Source organism: Triturus cristatus, chromosome 7, assembly GCF_964204655.1.
Source record: "Triturus cristatus chromosome 7, aTriCri1.1, whole genome shotgun sequence".
NCBI lineage: Eukaryota > Metazoa > Chordata > Amphibia > Caudata > Salamandridae > Triturus > Triturus cristatus.
In genome coordinates, this window is record NC_140590.1 from 1,629,244,115 (window position 1) to 1,629,264,371 (window position 20,257).

The 20,257-nt window shown below is 46.0% G+C and overlaps 1 long non-coding RNA gene across 1 annotated transcript in view; it reads right to left on the reverse strand.

The window, feature by feature from the left end:
• The window catches only part of LOC146812580 (uncharacterized), a 177,358-nt gene that overhangs the window by 122,519 nt on the left and 34,582 nt on the right, over positions 1-20,257 (reverse strand). The window contains exon 2 of the long non-coding RNA XR_014965961.1: positions 9,931-10,147. This is a non-coding gene — a long non-coding RNA (uncharacterized LOC146812580). The remainder of the gene's footprint in view (positions 1-9,930; positions 10,148-20,257) is intronic.

Below are 20,257 nucleotides of genomic sequence, written 5' to 3' on the forward strand. Positions count from 1 at the left end.
GTGTTCTTGGGTTTAGGCTAGCGCTTTGTGACCCTTGTGTGATATGTGCGCTTAATAAACAAAAATCCTATATATATAATGAGAGAACAAATAACACCTCGGACAAAGGTGCAGAGAGCGGTTGAATACATTTTTGGTAGTATGCCTAGCCACAAACTTATCCCAACATATATTGGCTGTTGTCCTTTATGGCTGGGCAGGAATGGACGCAGTTGGTAGGCCCTACTGTAGCCATGGAAGGGGCAAAAGGCAGAATGGGGATGACTTGAGCCATGGAGAATCCCAATGACTGCGCAGTGGCCCTGCTGTCCTGCAGGATGAATCTATCTTGTTGCCAAAGAAGCTAAAAGGTGGATGTCATTGAAAGGCATGTCCATAACAGATGCCTGGCCGTCCCTTGAAAAGCCAGTATATCTCAGCCAGGTGTGGCATAAACGTACCACTAACGATGCTATCGCTTTGCCCAGTAAGTCGGGCATATCCTAGCCCAGTGTATGGTGAACTTTGCTACATTCCTGCTATGGGCAATAGTCTAGGCTAGGATGGCTCGGGCCTCCTGCAAAACCATGGGCAGCACTTGCGTGGCCAAATCCAAGAGGAATGCAGTGTTCACGGACTGCAGTGCTCGGCTGGCGAACGAGAATATCCTTTGGACAAAGGTATCCAGCCTTTTGGATTCCCTATCCGGTGGTGTAGAAGGGAACATGCTGGGTTGACTTTGGATGGACAGGTCCGGACAACCAGACTGTCCATGGTGGGGTGCTTGGTGAGGAAAGCTGGGTCTCCGGAAGCAGGACGGTGACCCATGCCCCGAGCAGGACATCTCTGAGGGATTCATTATAACGGAGGATAAGTTCTAAAGAGGTAAATCCCAGCTGAAGTTCCTCTGTCAAGGTATTCGTAATTACTGCTACAGAGGCAAGCATAAGGTCCAGGACCTCAGCTGCCCTCCTCACCACCGTGGCAAATTAAGCCCTTCCCTCCATAGTCACATTAGGGGGAATGACTAAGCCAGTGCCTGTGGAAGTGTCCAAACCACTGCCCTCATCCAGTTCCTCATACCAGCTATGTTTTTTTTTTCCATGGGATCGTGGTAGTATAAGGATCCTCAGATCCCCCACTCCCCTGAGTGCCTATCAAAAAAATTAGACCCCGTCTCTGACTCGGAATTTTGAGTTCCAGCCGGCACCCGATGCCAGTCTGGCTCCATATCGGGATTCTGTATGATGATGGGGTCGGTGCTACTGTGGGATTCTGGTAGCACCAGGAACTAATTACTGAAACGGACTCCACAAAGTTGCGGTCTCGTGGCGGTAGCCAATCCAAATACAGGAACACATCCACTGGGCCGGACTGGCATTGAGGGTGGCTCTGTCGGTGGTAATCCAGTGGGGGCACCTGTCAAACTCGTGGGGCCTGACGGCACTCCAGAGGGGTCAGCACGCCCAAATATGAGGTGCATGGCCTTACAAAACTCTGTTAATTGGGGTGGTCACTAATGCTCCAGGACCTTCTGGGAGGCATGTAGCGGCCCGGTGTCAGGATCGGCAGCTGACACACGGGAGCGGGTCGAAATAGCTGGTGTCATTCCCCCGCATCATCTGAAGACTTGGAATGGCATGGTGAAGTCGAACTTCTTAGATTTCTTGGGCTTCTTATAAGGCTTACTCGAACAACAATTTGAAGAGCAATGATCAGCACCAGGAACAGCTCTGCCAGTGGGCCCGGGACCTTCTGTGTGACCGGCCCCTGGAGCATTGCAGAGCTGACTGGCATTGGGTAACCATAAGCTTCAAGGAATGCTCCCAAACTGCCTTGGGTTGTGGCATGGCAGTCGGGACAGGCCTTTGAGTCGAGGCCAAGCTCAAGAGGTAAACCAGGTGGGGGTCTGTCACAAACATCTGTCTGTGACAGGAACCACAGGGTTTAAACCCCACAGGTTTTATGGGGACATTTCAATGAACAGTGGGAGCAAAAAGCTCAAAAAGGTTTGACAAAACATTGAAAAAATAGGCCAAAATACGGACTGAAGTAGCATGCTCTGGATCTTTGCTGATGGCGCGGAAATTAAAGAACTGCCGTCAGTGGACCGGGGTGGCACCAATATAGGCATAGGGGATGTCACATCCAGAGTGGATGCCACAGACGCAGAGCCGATTGATGCCACCTACTGGCGTGCAGTGGTAGTGCTCAAGATTTTCTAGATCCAGTCTGATGCTATGGTGTAAACAGATCGAATTCATATGGTCAGCTGTTGCTTCAGAGTGCCAAGGATGCTTCTTAAATGTATGTGTGATACTGATGGTCTGTCTTCAGTCAGGTTTGGGTTATTCTACAGTTGATGACAGTGATACACACAGGAACTGGCAAACAAGTGCCTGCAGTTCAGTAACCCTAACCCTTGAACAACAAGGATGCTAGGATGGTGGCAGGACCAGATCACTCAATGACATCTGGGGCTGCGAATTTGTGGGCGAAATGTAACAGTTATGACCTTCAACAGGAATGGCTGCAACTTCATCCTGTAGCTTCTTGGCAGTCAACAGCTTGTCATTGGGTCTCTGGTGTTCTTCCATGGTGTGTCAAGTATATTGTTAGATCTGAATGTTATCTTCTTGATGGTAGCAGGGCCAACCTTATTTCACAGCAGGTCTGTAAGTTGTGGGAGCATCTTTGGCCTTTGCAAGGCGTTGCTGGTTCACACTGATGTGGATGGCTGTGGAACACATGGCAGGAGGTGACACTGACTGGACAATATGTAGGAAGCTAAGGGCAAAGAGACTGGTGCATGTGCATACGGCTTAATCTTAGTTTTCCTGTTAAGACTTTGCAAAGTTATTACCACTGTGCTGGTGGCCTGCCTGCTTGCACTCACAGCTAGCAGAACAAGACTTTGAAGATTGGTCTTGTTTAATGGCATTATCAAGCAAATCTGAAGTAACAGCAGGGTTCTACAGCTCTTCTTTATCACAGGAGTGGTCTTTGGTTTTGCTAAACTGGACTGGCAGGTCTTGTATTTGTTCTTCTTTTTTGGTGCTCAGGCATGCACGGACTTCTAGAATAGGCTAACCTAGCCTCGGGTGAGCTTGGCACTGGGGAAGGAGAACCCTTGGAGTAAGCTTCTGGCCACATCATCTCTTTTTATGTCAGGCAGTGTTGTGTGGCATCATGCCACATGCTCCCTCTCTCACGATGGACCTTTTAGCACTGTGATCCATAGACTGAGGTGTGTCGCAGCATGGGGTTGCAATCTGGAGCAGTTTTGCAGGTAGCAACATTGAGTATCTTGTTGGGGCACTGTAAAGCAGGAGCAGTGAATTAGATCTCACACTCTATTGCTCAGCCTGAGACTTCATGACCTAAGTGGGTGCAGCAGTGATAGCTGAAGAGGATTCTAGATTGCTAGAGTCTAACCGCTTCACAACATTGAGCCCAGTACAGAGGATCTAGCTGGTGGGTGCCACTATCAGCTGCACTATGTTGGGACATAGGTTGTCTTCTTTTCTTGCAGGGGTGTAGGGCCTGCGGGCAGCAACCTGCTTACAATGCAATTCCTCCCTTTTCTCGGACTGGCTGGGCATAAGAAGAAGCTTGTTTAGATGGAAGTCGGGCAATATTGTTGTGCTAGATTTCCGGTTTGTTATGGGACAGCAGTACTGGAGGACTGTGCCGTCCAAACTGCCGGTGCAATGCAATGTCAGAAAGCACTAACGTCTTAGGGCCTCATTTATGAGATTTTTGCACCACGCAACGCCGCAAGGAATCTTGCGGCGCTGCCTTCGCCAAAAGAAAAGGGCAGGAATGCACTGTATCTACAAGATACGACGCATTCCTGCCCTTTTCCCCTGCACTGGCGCACAAAGGGCTGCCATGCACCAACGCAGACATCTGTGCGCCATGGAGCATGGGTGCCTGTATTGCATGGCTGAATGATTTTGTGCAGGGAGGGACACCTTTCTGTACAAAAATCAATCAATTCAGGCGATTTCCTCTTTCACAAAAATTAGGAGAAATTAAAACATTTCTCCTCGTTGCGCCTCCCTAATACCACCCATGGGGTGGCGTTGTATTCTGACGCATTCCCAGGTTTTCGATTTCTCACAAATCTGGGAATGCTTCAGATTCCATGGGTGTTGCGTGGGAACACCCAAAGCAACACCCATGGAGCGCCCCATTCACTCCGTGTTCTGCGTGAAAGGGGCACATATTTACAAGGTTGTGAAAAGCCACGTAAAGTTGCTTTACGTGACCTTGTAAATATGCCGTGGCACACTGCGTTATTGGAATGTCAAAACAGTGATGTTCGGGGGCATGGAACACATATCGGGGAGAGATATGCGAGCCACCACCAACTCTTGATGATGAGACCCTTGATGCGGACTGAGGTGCAGGCCTCTATGGTAAACATTTGGGGTGTGACTGTTGGGGATGGGCGCCTGTGTGGGGGGTTTGCCGGGAGGTGGGGGGCTGCACTGCTTCAGACTTTGTTATATGCTGGACAACGACTGAATGATCGACAATTGCTGTACTGTACTGTGTTAAAAGAAAATAATAAAAATTGTTTAAAAAAAAAAAAAAAACAGTGATGTTCCGGCTGCACAAAAGTGCCGCAAGGGGCCTTATAAATGAGATCCAACAGGAGTGATGAATGTTTCCTCCCCTTTTCAAATCCACAGACCACCATGTAGGAAATAATGTTGATTAGCAGTAGAATGGGGTTAAAGAAATGGGATAAGAAAGAAAACACAAACATTTATTCTCACCACTCTTACCTGACAGTCATCTAGGCACTGCCTTCAAGTCGATGATTGCTGATATCTAAAAATAAGAGACCTTGAATTCCTCATCATGCTTGCTACAGCGTCTAATACCCTCTATCACTCATGATATACTGTCAGAATATCTCAGTGTTGCTGACCTAGGATTTGATGGAACGCTGAGCTTTCCCAAAACCGAAACATAAAGAATGTCTATGAAATAGACATCAAAATTATCCAGAATGAAGTGCTTCTCTCAAAGCCATTAACTGTCTTCTGTCTTTTAAGAACAGGCTTCCTGATTCGAAAATACATTCAAGGTGTTTTTTTTCTTGAACTGCAATGTAAGTAACATTCATTAAAATTATAAATTTCACCAGGGCAACAAGCATTTACTTTTTCAAACCTTGATCGTGCATAAAAATAAATGTGTATTTGTCAAAGTCTTTGAAGTTATGTGGCTTCTTCCAGTTGCGGCCGGCATGGCTCACGGGTGGGACGGGAAAGGGGGGTCTCGTGGGGAGGGAGGGGTTTAAATAATAATAATTTTTTTTTTTTTTAAACTTACCTTTCTCAGGTCCTGCGTCTTCACCGCTCGGTCTGCTCCTGCATTCCTGCCTCCGCAGGAACAGGAAGCAGGCAGCCTTTCTCCCTTCCCCTAAGCCAATCACAATGCTGCAATGGCAGCGTTGGGATTGGTTGGGACGCCGACCAGACAGGCGTCTATGGGGAGGCCATTTTCTCCATGCAGCCTTTATGGAGAAAATGGAGAGTGCGCATGACTGGTTTGGTCGAAACAGTCAGGCCCGCAGCATTGGGAAAGCCACTCCTCCCCTGCCCTCCAGCAGACCCGCCCACCCCAAACCAAACCCTTCTGCTTTCTCACAGTGCGAGAAGCAGAAACATAAAATGGTATTTATAATACAATTTTATGGTATTTATAATACAATTTTATGGTATTTATAATACCATTTTATGTTTCTGCTTCTCGCACTGCAAGGAAGCAGTGGAGCGACACTCCTCCACCCACATGGAAGAGCCATCCTGGCTTCTTCCTGCTCCACAAGTTGAATTACAAAGTGTGCAAAAATATACATTTATAATCCTTGAAAGGGTGGTCTGAAACAGTCCTTATAGTTAGTCTCCTGAAACAGGAATGGATTCCTAAGAACACTTCTCTGAATTCAGGTCAGCTTTCCATCGAATCCAAAGATTATCACAATCAATTTCCAAGGTTTGCTTTAGCTCTGGTACCAAGGTCTAGACTTCACCAACAATGTATCTGTACTGCCTAGCAAGGACAGTCCAGGCCATGATGCATTTATATTCGGTAACTTTGAAATCACCACCAACACTTGCGAACATCGCGAGGTACTAGTGACTTCATGGGACATGTAGATTCTTTGACCTTACTCAGAAGTCTCGCATAGTACGTCCAACAAACATATAAAGTTTCTCTCCAAAAGACGCCAAGACTCCCCGGGCACATTAGCCTTTCCTTAGTCTAAATATGTGCACCGCCTGAAAATTTGGGGTACCATGCTTCTTTCTAGTTGAGCACAAAGAGGTGACTGTGGACCACAGATCATAACACATTATTGATGGATCGACAGGCTACATGGATTGGAGTAGGGACTGGTTGGGTAGGTATTCTCGCAGCGGCCACTTTTTTATAATATAGTGCTTTTTCCACTGGACTATTCTGCTGCAGGGCAGGTGCAGGAAGCTCAAACGGTAGGCTGCACCAGAAAGCTTCTGTGAGTATGCAGCTATGCATTACTGTGGCTTCACTGGGCCATTCCTCGTTCTATTCAGCAGGGCGAGGTCGACCGCCCTCCAGTGATGTTAATGCATGTGACGGACTTCGCACGGTGGTAATAAAGAACATTAGTTAATACTGTGTGTGTGAATGAGTGAAGTCATATTCAATTATTGTTAAGACACATGTATCAAATTGAAAACATAACTAATGTACTATAAAGAGTTCAAAATAGTGGAAATGGGCAGAACTGTATTAAAATTATGTAAATATATGGTTGCGGCAAATGCTACTGCAGTAATTTATTAGCACCAGTATATAAAAAAAAAGATGATGGCATTACAAGGGAGAAACCAATGCAAGAAGGTTGTTTGAATAAATGTAAATTAATTGCAAATCAGTGCTGTAACGAATTCACAGCTTTGTTCTGAGTGCAGCAGCTCTGTTGACAGGGGAAGTTATTTGATCGAAGATGCGTCCCTCAGTTTCACAGATGCCACCTCCTCTGAATGAAAAAAAACAGTTAAGAAGGAGCGTGTTGACCGGTCCTTCTGTGCTCAAATCCCCAAGAGTGGCAGTATTCACCAGAGGCACTTCATATCAATGACAGACAGGAAGGTGAGACCCCACAGCTATGTGGGATATCAAAACAAGGGAGTGGCCAGAAAATTAAAACCGCACCCACTTTGAACTAAAGCGCTGATGCCATCAAGCAACAGATGCAAGTGAGCTGAACCCTCCCGAGAAGAGCTTCCTTGTCTCTTCCATTCAACGCATCTATCCATTCATTCTTCACCATTCCATCCACCTGCTGATATCCACTCTTTCACCTTTACATTCTGTCATCCATTCATTCCTTCATCCATCATTCAATCTTTTCCCATTCCATCCATCCATCCACCCTGTCAACTGTCTGTCCATCCCTCCATACACTCTGCCATCCATACATCTTGTCTGTCATCTATCTATCCACTCTACCACCCATCGATCTATCCACTCTGCCATCAATCCACTTTGCCATTCATCCATCTATCTATCTATCTATCTATCTATCTATCTATCTATCTATCTATCTATCTATCTATCTATCTATCTATCTATCTATCTATCTATCTATCTATCTATCCACCCATCCATCCATTCTGCGAATCATCTATCTAGACACTTAGGCATCCCTCCATCCATCCATTCCTTCCTACACTCTGCTATCCTTCCATCCATTCTGCCATCCATCCACTCATCCACTCTACCATCAATCCATCGACTCTACCATCCTTCCACCCCTTCACTCTACCATCTATACATCCTCTCTGCCATCCATCCACCCATTCACTCTGCCATCCAGCCACCTATGCACTCTGCTACCCATCCACTTTGTCATTCCGAGATCAACTCTACCATCCATCCATTCATCGATTCATCCACGCTGCAATCCATAAATCCACTGTCATCCCTCCATCCACCAATCCACTCTGCAATCCATTCATCTTTCCAAACAGCAACTTAGCTACTCTATCGATCCACTCTAGCATCCATCCGTCCACTCTCCCATCTATCCATCCACTGTATCCATCCACGCTTCCATCTATCCATCCACTCTTCCAATCAACTATCCATTCACTCTTCCACCCATCTACTCTACCACCCATCTACTCTGCCATTCATCCATCAATCCTTCCACTCTGCCATGCACCATTCCACTGTGCCTTCCATCCATCCATCCATTTATGCATTCACTCTGCCATCCATCCGTTCATTCTGCAATTCATCCTACCACTGTGCCATCCATCCTGCCATCCATTCATTATCCACCTATCCACTCTGCCTTCTATCTAACCACTCTGCCATCTATTCACTGATTTTTTTCACCCACCCACTCATCCATCCATCCCTTTACTCTGGCATTCTATCGCCTGTCCAACCACAAATCCATTCACTCCAATACATCCACTCTGCCATCCTTTCACCTGTCCCTCCACTCTGCCATACATCCTGACCTTCATCCGTCATCCACCAATCCACTCTACCATCCTTTCACCTGTCCATCCACAATCCTTTTATACCTTTGCTATTCCATTGTTTCATCTGTTCATCCACCTATCAATTTACCCATCCACCCATTTACTCTGCCATCCTTTTACATGTGCTTTCACTTATCCATTCACGCATTCACTTACTCACTCACTCATCCTTCCACCTATCCCTTTAATTTGCCATCCTTTTACCTGTGCTTTCACCTATCCATTCACTCATTCACTTACTCACTCACTCATCCTTCCACCTATCCCTTTAATTTGCCATTCTTTTACCTGCCCATCCACCTATCATTCACTCATCCTTTCACCCACTCATTCATCCTCATACTCATTCATCCACCCACTTATTCATCCGCATGTCCTTCTTTTCACCCTTCCTTCCAATATTCCTTCTTTCTTTCCCTGTTCTGTTTACCCAGCTGTATTCTTTCCTTGCTTCTGCGGCTCTTCTATTGATGCTGTATTCCAACCTTAATGATGAGCCTTTGTCTGCCGACTTGCACACAGAAGAGGCCCATGAAGGACTCCACCCCCGCTGTATCTGCTAAAGCAGGGGTTCACGACCCCCCTGTATCAAAATAACCCCAAGTCATCTTGCGGAAAGTCGTCTTTTAGAGTGGGCGAGCCGGAGCTCTGCACACGGCAGCCATCTTGGTGGCCACGATTGCACTTCTTGAAACAATACAAGTCATCACAGTGAGCTAAGCCTACATTCAAGAACCCACTGCTAAGAGTGGACACGGTAATGATACTGAACGACCTTCAAGTGTGGATAGCGCAGTCGGTGCATCAAGGCCAACAGGGCATGACAAAAACAAAAACACATCTCAGGGAAAAGGAATGGCCCCAATAATGGATGTTTAGGTGGAAGAAGTTGTGAGAAGCTGTCGGTTCTGGCCAACATCTGAAATTGAGATCTGACCACCCCCAGTCATCGCAGATGCATGAACTGTACCTTGGTGGAGAGTAGCTTAAGGCTTCTGCCTACTACCAGATGCCCATCAATTGCTAGTACTCCTGGGTGCGGTCTTGAAATATCCTGTGGTGGAGACTGTATCATCCACTGTCTACTGTCTTTGAACATGTAAAGCTCAGACTGGAGAAAGTGTTAGCTGCTTATGGACTACACACAGTTCTCAAAACAGATAATGGACCTCCCTTTGAAAGAGCCAACGTTCATGAATATTTGAAAGTGCTGAAACTGACCCTTGTAACATGACCCTGCACTGGCACCATGCACACAGGGAGGCTGAGCATTTCATGTGCACTTTAAACAAAGTAATTCAAACAGAGGTTGTGCTTTATAGTGAGCAAGAGTATTGGATCGGCTCTTTTCTGGAGAATACTTCGAGTTGTACTGTACTAGTAGTACGCATACCTTGGGTTGGACTGTGTTGCAGTCATTCAGACACTAGATCCGGCGGTGTTGGAGGGAACGACATCAATGCAGCTCTGGAGTAGGCGTGTCATGGGCTGACGAACCTGAGATTGACAGTCACATCTCACCATTCTCAGGTTGGACAGTCCTTGATGCGCCACCCACCTCTGCAGCCAAACTGTTGGTTCCTCAGTGGAGCCTCCTGGTTGAGTTTCACCTGAGACAAAAGAAAATATAACAATTACAGCCTGGGCAAGTACTTTCTCGCTTATAATTCTTGCAGTGTCGGTGTGAAAAGGTTGTAGCTGACTGAACCTGAAGAAGCCCCATTCACTCACACCCCAGAGGTGGCAAACGTGCCTGACACAATATCCCATCCACCAGGATCCCACCTTATATCCTAGTAGTGGCAATCATATCTGACTCACAATACACTTCAGGAATTAAACATCGCCCCTCAAAGGAACTAAACACAAGAGGCCGAACATCTTTTTCTGCTGGAATCTGGCTTAATGTGCCCAGAAATCATGTTGTAGAAATATAGCAATATGTCTAAAATAATCTGATTTAACGCACCAGTGAAATAAGCCAGTCCTATAGGGAAATACGTGATTCTCTTCTAAGATTTTATGGGACAGTGGGGCATATTTACGAGGGCTTATCGCCACCAGAACGCCATAAAAAGTGGCGTTCTGGTGGCGATAAGCCCTTTGCCTTATTTACAAGCCGGTGTTAAGCCACTTAACATTGCTTAGAGCAGCCTGGTGAATAAGGCCCTCTTTCACGCAGCACTTAGCGTGAAAGGGGCGGGCAATGGGTTTTGCATTGCTTTTTGATGCTGCCCCCCTATTTACAAGGGTGGCGTAAATATGAGGCAGCGCCAACAAAAGGACCAGGGAAAACCTGGTCTTAACCTGGCGCAACAAGGAGAAATGTTTAATTTCTCAATGCAAAATGCCACTAGTGATTGATCATGCACAGGAAGGTGTCCCTTCCTGCAAATTATCAATCATTAGATAATGACAAGTTGCAACTTCTATATGTGCTACATTCTGCAGTGCACATAGAAGTTTCAATTCCCCATTGGGGATTGTTTATATGCAGGCAGGCATACCTTCCTGCACAAAAACAATCATTCTCTGTAACGCAGGCACCCTTTCACTATGTTGCAAAGGTGCCTGCATTGGCGCTAGGAAGCTGAATTTAGCACCAGTGCTAGGGAAAGCGCAGGGGTGCGCAGTAGTATTGCAAATACAGTGCATACCTGCGTTTTCAGAATGGCAGAGCGCGGTGTTAGGAATTTTGGCTTAACGCAGCACTCTGTCATTCTCTTGTAAATATGCCCCAGTGTCCTCTGCATTCTGTAAAGGGGATAGAAACTCTCTTGGTTGACTTTAGACATATTTTTCCCATTAATTACACCCCCTAGCCATTGTAACTAGTATCCCTTAGAAGAACGTGAATTCTTCTGGCTTAGTTTTAAAGACTCACCGAAGAGCTAATGATTATTCAACTTGGGGTAACAACTATTTGAGAGAGGGAAAGTGGAGGGGCTTTAATATCCTGAACCCCTTATTTCCTCATTAACTGCACATTTTCCCATATTTAAGGGAACACACAAAGTTGCTTTCATATATTTTGTGCAACTCTTTAGTAATAATAATTCTTCATTTGATCCTATGTATCATATACTCTTTAAATCATAGAATTAAGCTCTGTTTTATCTCCCTACCCAGTGTGTTTCAGGACGAAGGTCCCATCTTTGTAGGAGTAGTTTCATATCCTAATACTAGATTTGAACAAAGCAGTAGCAGACAGTCTGTAAAAGTCTCCTCTAATAATTTTAACATTACAAAATGGCCTATATTGCAAGAAAAACACTTTCTACAAAAGCTTGTCTATGTGCTTCCTTCATTTCACTTGTCTCACAGGCACTGCAATTACACTCACTGATGTAGAAACCAATTCGTTCACTACATGTCCTAAAGCCATTAGATGTGCTGTGGTCACTTGACACATTTTACCATAGTTAACCCCTTCAGCGCGGCGCGGATTACCGTGCCGTGCTGAAGGTTCGCTGCGCGTACGGGGCCGTGACGGAGTGGTTCCGTCATGCGCACAGCGCGACCGACGCGCATGACGGAACCACTCCGTCATAAGCAGCGATGAGGTTAAGAATCGTGTATACATAAAACAGCAAATTGCAATACTGCCTACTGTTATTTAATCCAGTCACATGGTACACAGAAACTAGAGTAGAGTTTAGTCAAATTCCAAATGTCTCAACATGTTAATCTTTATTCTATGTCTACTCCATTATTCATTGCAGCTGGATGACAAATACCTAACCTGAAATTATCTGTACCATATAAAATGATATTCCATATGGTGATCACAAGTTGTTTAAGTGTCAATGTACACAGGAAGCACTGAATAAATATCAACCAACTTTAAGATTCGAATACATTAACAATGTCTTCCTTTTCAACTTGAATATTTCTAGTGCAAAGGTCCCCAACCTTTTCTCTTAGGAGAGCTACTTATGATCAGTAAAAATCATCCCGAGCTACTAATATCATTAGTTTTGTAACAGTGATTAAATCAGAAAAGATTCTGTTAGTTGACACGCTATGTAAAATTACCTGGAGTGATCAACTCTGTATCAGGCAGAGTAGCCAGCAGTAATGTGAAAAAATACTTTTATGAATTTGGAATGCCTATATGTGGGTAATAAATAACAGCCATGGTTTAAGTGCCTGTGGCACCAAGGTAATAATATTAATAAAAGTAAGTAAGTTTATTATGCATGATTAATTAAAACCGTTGCATACGCTTGATAATAAAAATTCCATATAAATAATTCAGTGGATAAAATCAGTGTTAAAAAAACATCAAGTGCATTGTATTAAAATTCGCATTTAGGCATTGCGCTCTTCAACAATTCTAAAGTGCATTGCACGTTAAGGAGAGCTGGGCTAACGGGCGCTGTGCCGAATTAAGCAGTCATCACTATAAATTCTATAAAAAATTATGTTTTGCGCTTACAATCTTCGTCAAATCTGTTGTGACTATGTGTCCATAAGGTACAGTAGTGAAAACTTGCCAAGTCAAGCAACGGTAGCAGACCGGCCCCGCTATTTTTATTTAACCGATGTCCACTTGCGATGCATGTTTGAGTCTCGCAGTTACTTTATCAAAGAATTTTGTGAGCCGGCAGTTTAACTGTGTCTCGGCCGGGTTAAAGCACAGTTTTACTGCCTGCCTGCAAGTCCGCCGTTCTGCTTGAATATTGGTCAATGTGGCGTTGGGTAGGTTTAGCACTCAAATATATAATTTAAATATATTTTGGAAATTCATCCATCAGCTTATCAGTTCTGAAAATACACACATTCTCATTTTGAATACACAGTTTTCAATTTTGGTATACAGATATTAATACAGTCAAGGAAAGCTTCTAATTTAGTAGGCTGGACTGGACACAAGAGAGCAACTTCTAAGCAGCTGGAAAACATCTAGTAGCTCACGAGCTACTCGTTAGAGATTCCTGGTAAAGTGACATCAAAATATGTCATGCCTTTTTTCATAAATGTTACTAAGGGGTTTATAAAAAATAAATAAAATAAAAAAACAGTTGGTGAAACCATCTAATTTATCCCCATAGGGCAATAGGACTGTAGCGATTTGATCCACCAAAGTTCTCTTTATAAAAGAACTCTTCTTAATGTCTTCACCGCTTTAGGATTCAAACAATAGCTCACAAATTTGAGATTTTATTTGACTTGAATTATCATCCCTCCCTTTCGTGCTTGATTTCATGTTTTTTTATCCTGATATCTGATTTCTGTTCTGCCAGTCTTACTCTCATTGTTCTTGACGTCTGGCTCATGTTTATCATTCCAAATGGACATTTAGATGGGTAGACCAAATTAGGTGTTTCACAAGTCGAATAATGTTTAAGCCAAATCTTTTTACCGATGATTGGGTGTTGTATGTAATCATCTTTGATAACATTATAACATTGTAAACAGGGAAATGATCTTCTTGTCTCTGACGTGAGCTAACTGTGAATTGTACTTTTAGACATGTGAGGCAGGTGAAACGCAAAGAAATAAATTTGCAGGTAAGCTTTTGTAGAAGATTTTTGTTTTGCCAGATAGGAAACCTTGTGATGTTTAAATTTTTAGAGTAGTTGGTGACCAATTGTGTGCTTTAATTCTTGAGTTTAGCAACATGTTTCCACTGAAAGACGTTAATCCTGAAATGCTGTGGGAAAAGATGTAAAATAGACTTGTTTGATTTTACCTACATGCATAACAAAGATTTAATATTACTAAAAGTGTGCACACAAAAAAATGAAGTACATATGAAAGCAATTTTGTGTGTGTCCTTTTATACTATGACTCATCAATAATGAGTATATTACTAATGGTTTCAACGGTTCTAAAGAGAGTAAGCACCACCTATAACTTCTGATAAAACAAAAAACTCATAAAGTTAACGAAAGCCGAATTGCCAGTAACGATACATTATTAGTGATGAGTGTTGGGTCAAAGGATGCTGTTCTTTCTTTCTAAGAAAACAGATGAATCTAGCTTGAACTGACCAGCATATTCTATTCCAATAGCCCGGCTTATAACAGAAGCCTTATTACTTCTCTCTAAAACCCATCCCCTTGAACAGTTAATAAAAGCTAAGCTCTAAAATGGACCAAAAAAAAAACCAGAATGTTCATAGAAAAGGAGATAATTATGGATTCACAGGTGTAGAAGAGGCTGTATTTTATTTGGGAGATGTTGCCAAGGGGCTAAATAAGAAGCTGCCATAACTTGCAAACAATTCAATATTCTATTGTGAGCTATTAAAAAGCGTTTTTCATCTAAATTGAAAACAGATGTCCCTTGTAATATCACAGTAAAGACTTTCAGTTAGAGAGAGATGTATGTGGCCTTTATTTTCCCACAGATGGCATCAACTCAAAAGTCGATTTGGGAAAAAGGGGGTGGTGATGGACAGAGTTTCTGAATGATGCAGAATACTCTTACCAAGTCAAGAGATCATGGTTTTAATCCATCACCGTTTTTTAGCTCACTGCACCATCCCAGCCCAGAACCTGGCTACATGCAAATTAGTCTGTACCTGTCCCAGTGCATGATGGGAACAGGGCAAACCAAACTACCAAGCCAATTCTTATACTGGGATGGAAACAAGCTTCCGGGGACCGGTTTCTGGCATCACAGCCTTTGTCGGCCCGGCTTGCCTGAATCCTGATGGTGCAATGAGCAAGGGACTCACGTCTGAGCATACCCTCCCACACTGAGTGTGGATAAAATCGATTTGGGAAAAAGGGGGTGGTGATGGACAGAGTTTCTGAATGATGCAGAATACTCTTACCAAGTCAAGAGATCATGGTTTTAATCCATCACCGTTTTTTAGCTCACTGCACCATCCCAGCTCAGAACCTGGCTACATGCAAATTAGTCTGTACCTGTCCCAGTGCATGATGGGAACAGGGCAAACCAAACTACCAAGCCAATTCTTATACTGGGATGTAAACAAGCTTCCGGGGACCGGTTTCTGGCATCACAGCCTTCGTCGGCCCGGCTTGCCTGAATCCTGATGGTGCAATGAGCAAGGGACTCACGTCTGAGCATACCCTCCCACACTGAGTGTGGATAAAATCGATTTGGGAAAAAGGGGGTGGTGATGGACAGAGTTTCTGAATGATGCAGAATACTCTTACCAAGTCAAGAGATCATGGTTTTAATCCATCACCATTTTTTAGCTCACTGCACCATCCCAGCTCAGAACCTGGCTACATGCAAATTAGTCTGTACCTGTCCCAGTGCATGATGGGAACAGGGCAAACCAAACTACCAAGCCAATTCTTATACTGGGATGTAAACAAGCTTCCGGGGACCGGTTTCTGGCATCACAGCCTTCGTCGGCCCGGCTTGCCTGAATCCTGATGGTGCAATGAGCAAGGGACTCACGTCTGAGCATACCCTCCCACACTGAGTGTGGATAAAATCGATTTGGGAAAAAGGGGGTGGTGATGGACAGAGTTTCTGAATGATGCAGAATACTCTTACCAAGTCAAGAGATCATGGTTTTAATCCATCACCATTTTTTAGCTCACTGCACCATCCCAGCTCAGAACCTGGCTACATGCAAATTAGTCTGTACCTGTCCCAGTGCATGATGGGAACAGGGCAAACCAAACTACCAAGCCAATTCTTATACTGGGATGGAAACTGTGAGAAGTTGGCCTGATATGTAGTGCTCACTATTCTAGTGATCACTGTGTATCATTCCAAACGACCCTTATTGATGATTGGTTGTAAGTCAACCTTATAGACCAGCTATCCTAGTAGCGTGGATACGAGCAGTCTTAGGCTAAACTCTAGAGGGCGTGTTAAGCCAGCTGTTTACCATCACATATACCCCTTGAACACCAAGTGAAAGGACACCACACAAGTTGTTATGAAAATAAAAGGATCTTTATTTATAACAAGACTACCCTGGCTCTTTATGAGTCAGGGAGCTAAGCACACTACAAAACTCTTAGGAAAATACTTCAGTTGCACAATTTACACAAATGCCCGAGGGGCACGAGAAACCATCTACACTAACAGTGAAATGCGAATGGTTAGAGTCTGGAGGTACTGATTCCGGAGTGATCCGATCAGTGGGACTAAACGAAAAAGGAACTGGACACTTGTAGAGCGAACCTGCGATGGAGCACCGAGATGCTCGAGTTACCTAGCCCGGAGGCTGCGGCTGCGTGAAGTTCGGCAAGATGTCGGGAGTCCTCGTGTAGTCTCAGGAGCCTGAAAGAAGAAGTTGCTGGCAGGCGACCAGTGACGATGTTCAGAGCGATCCAAGCCTGGATCGGTGATGAAGGAAACCTGAAAGCAGAGGGGACTCAGTTCTCAACCGCTAGCCAGCGATCGTGTGGGTACCAGGAGGGTACCGGCTGAAGTCACCTCGACCAGGTGAGTGGGTGACGTCGGACTCGGCTGTTCCCCGGACCAGGAGGCGCGGCGGCGACCAGGATGGAGGGCGAGCTGTCCCACGAAGGTGTCTGCTGTCGATGAGGCTGGGCCCAGGCAGGGGCAGCGGATCTTGGCAGTGGCAACCCAAGCGGGGGAGTCAAGATGGCGTCGGGAGTGGACCAGGAGGGTCCGTGGTACTCCTCTGTTGAAGGGGAGCAAGAGCCAGTCTGGAGCAACCAGACTAGTGATGAAACAAAACGTGGTGCGTCGTGAAGAGGGCCACGAGCCGGTCGGCAAGTGGTCGGACAACGCGGTGAACAGCAAGGAGCGGAAGGGCCCCCACGCAGATCTCGTGGATGCTGGGGTGACAGACTTCGATGCTGGAGCTGCTCAGGGTTTAGGGCTTCTCAAACCCTAGGTGCACTCACTCGAGGGTCCCTCGGTGGGCGTGCTAGATAAGCGTCGTGCAGGTTCTGAAGATAGCCGGTCCCGCAGGTCTCGTCACACCTACGACTCTCAGCTGGGCTGATGAGGTAGGTAAAAGGTCAGAGATGGCAGGGTACTCGGGTCTCGTCGAGCTGGGCAGTCTTGATCCGTAGGAGAGACTTACAGCAAACCGCAAGCGCTTAGGTGGTGCCTGCTGGTGCAGGGTGGCTACTCCTTAGCCACAAGGGAGAGTCTTCAGAAATAGTCAAGAGTTCCTTTCGTGGAAAGTGGTTCGTGATTCGGAGTTATCCGATTATCTGATTATCCAATTTGGGAAGGGGACTCGCTCCCACCTTTATTCTAAGAAAAGGGGCTGGCCCGTGACTAGGTTCTACCTATGGGTGGAGCCAGGAGGGGGGTGGTTACACCCCTATCCTTTGTCCGGCTTCGCGCCAGCTCAGGGGCTGGTGTGCCCCCGAAACTGGTTTGAGCCGGGCTATGCACAGTGAGCACCGGGGTGCCACTTGCAATCACCTTCCTTTCAGCCCTGCCTACCTGGGATACACAAACCCTGTCTGGGACGGTGCTAACACCGCCCTCGACAGGAAACCCTTTGTCCAAGCTCCCCTTGCTGGAAGGTCCCCCAGCAGCAGGAGGTCAGACTTGTGTCTGGTGGCAGCATCCATTTTGTGATGCTGAGGCTTGAGTCAACTTTAACCGGGGTTCAAGGTTACTTCCATGTCGTGTCCCTCTAAAAGGGGGGAATGCTAACCCCGTCACCAGGACTGGCGAGGGGTTCGTATTCCCATTCGTATGACACCTTACTCGACATGTGTAGGTGATGTGAGGCCAAAGTTAGCAAATAACCGCCAGGATTATAATGCATTAAAAGTAGTTGGCCCGCGTCACCATGGAACGGCTATTAGGACTTGGTTCCGCAAGCCGTCGACGGGCTCAGCTCGCGCCCGAGCACCGTCCCACATGATTCCCTGCACTCTGCCTTCAGGATTGATAAGGCCTGCTATAGGAGTGACTGATAGGAATCCATGTGTCCATTTTAGGGTTTAGGTGTAGGAATACTACACCTACAGCAACGGGTGATTACACCACGTGGCCCCAGCTGTCGTGCAGCCAGTTGTGTCAGATTTGGGCGGCCATTCCAGGGGTGGCATAATACATGCTTCAGCCCCTGGTAGGCCCCGGGTACACCGATGCCCTGGATACCTGTGGTATGCTGAGACAGGGACTGACAAGGCGGCCCAGTTCCAATTAGTGGATGCACCTAACGTACATGTGTGTTAATTTCGAGAGAGAACAGCTAGGCTGTGGGTCTGATTGGCAGGCCCACAGCCGGAGAAAGTCGTAAACCAATGAAGCAAAAGCAAAAAATCTGGGTGATCATAGGATTGCAGACCCTACTCTCCTACATGACCCCCCCCCAAACTTTGGGACAATAAGCTAACCTTGACCAGGTGAGTCTTCTTGCTCTAAGTGGAAATACCTGGAGAGCCCATCTGCATTGCCATGATCAGTGCCAGGTCTATGCTCCACTGTGAAGTCCATCCCCTGTAGGGAAATGGACCACCTAAGTAGTTTGGGGTTTTCACCCTTCATTTGATTTAGCCACAAGAGGGGCTTATGGTCGGTCTGAATCTTGAAGTGAGTGCCAAACAAGTATGGCCTCAACTTCTTCAGGGCCCAAACCACAGCAAAGGCCTCCCTCTCAATAGCTGACCAATTCTTCTCTCTGGGGGTCAGCCTCCTGCTAATAAAAGCTATGGGCTGGTCATGACCATCAAAATTCAGTTGCGATAGAACAGCTCCCACACCCAGCTCCGAAGCGTCTGTTTGGACAATGAATGGTTTGGAGTAGTCTGGACTCTTTAGGATAGGTGCTGTGCACATGGCCTGCTTCAGGTCATCGAATGCCTTCTGACAGCTTGCTGTCCACTGAACTTTTTTTGGCATCTTTTTACTTGTCAGGTCGTTTAGCGGGGTCACAATGGATCCATAATTTCTGACAAATTTCCGGTAATAACCAGTCAGGCCCAAGAAAGCTCGAACCTGAGTCTGGGTGGTTGGAGGAGCCCAGTCCTGGATGGCCTGTATTTTGCTCTCCAATGGTTGAACCTGGCCTCCACCTACAAGGTGGCCCAGGTATACAACCTGTGTCTGCCCTATCTGGCACTTGGTGGCCTTGATAGTGAGGCCTGCCTTCTGCAGGGCCTCTAACACTTTCCTCAGGTGGACCAGGTGATCCTCCCAGGTGGAGCTAAAGACAGCGATATCGTCCAGATACGCCGCACAGAAGTCGTCCAACCCAGTGAGAACTCGATTCACCAGCCTTTGGAAGGTGGCAGGTGCATTTTTCAAACCAAAGGGCATTACCACGAACTGATAATGCCCACCCGGGGTAGAAAATGCTGTTTTGGGCTTGGCCTCCTCAGCTAACCTGATTTGCCAATACCCAGCTGTCAGGTCAAACGTACTTAAGTAGTTGGCCGAGGCCAATCGGTCGATAAGTTCGTCTGCTCTTGGTATCGGGTGGGCGTCAGTCTTAGTGACCGCATTGAGACCTCTGTAGTCCACGCAAAACCTCATCTCTTTCTTACCGCCCTGGGTGTGAGGTTTCGGCACGAGCACTACGGGACTAGCCCAGGGGCTGTCCGAGGGTTCAATGACTCCCAGCTCCAACATTTTCTGCACCTCTGTCTTGAAGCAGTCTCTGACATGATCAGGTTGCCGATAGATTTTACTCTTTACGGGCAGACTGTCCCCAGTGTCGACCTCATGGGTACACCACTTGGTCTGACTGGGTGTCAGAGAGAACATATGTCGGAAGGATTGAAGAACCTGTTTACAATCCTCTTGTCGATGTCCAGAGAGGCTGCCACAAAAGACAACACCAT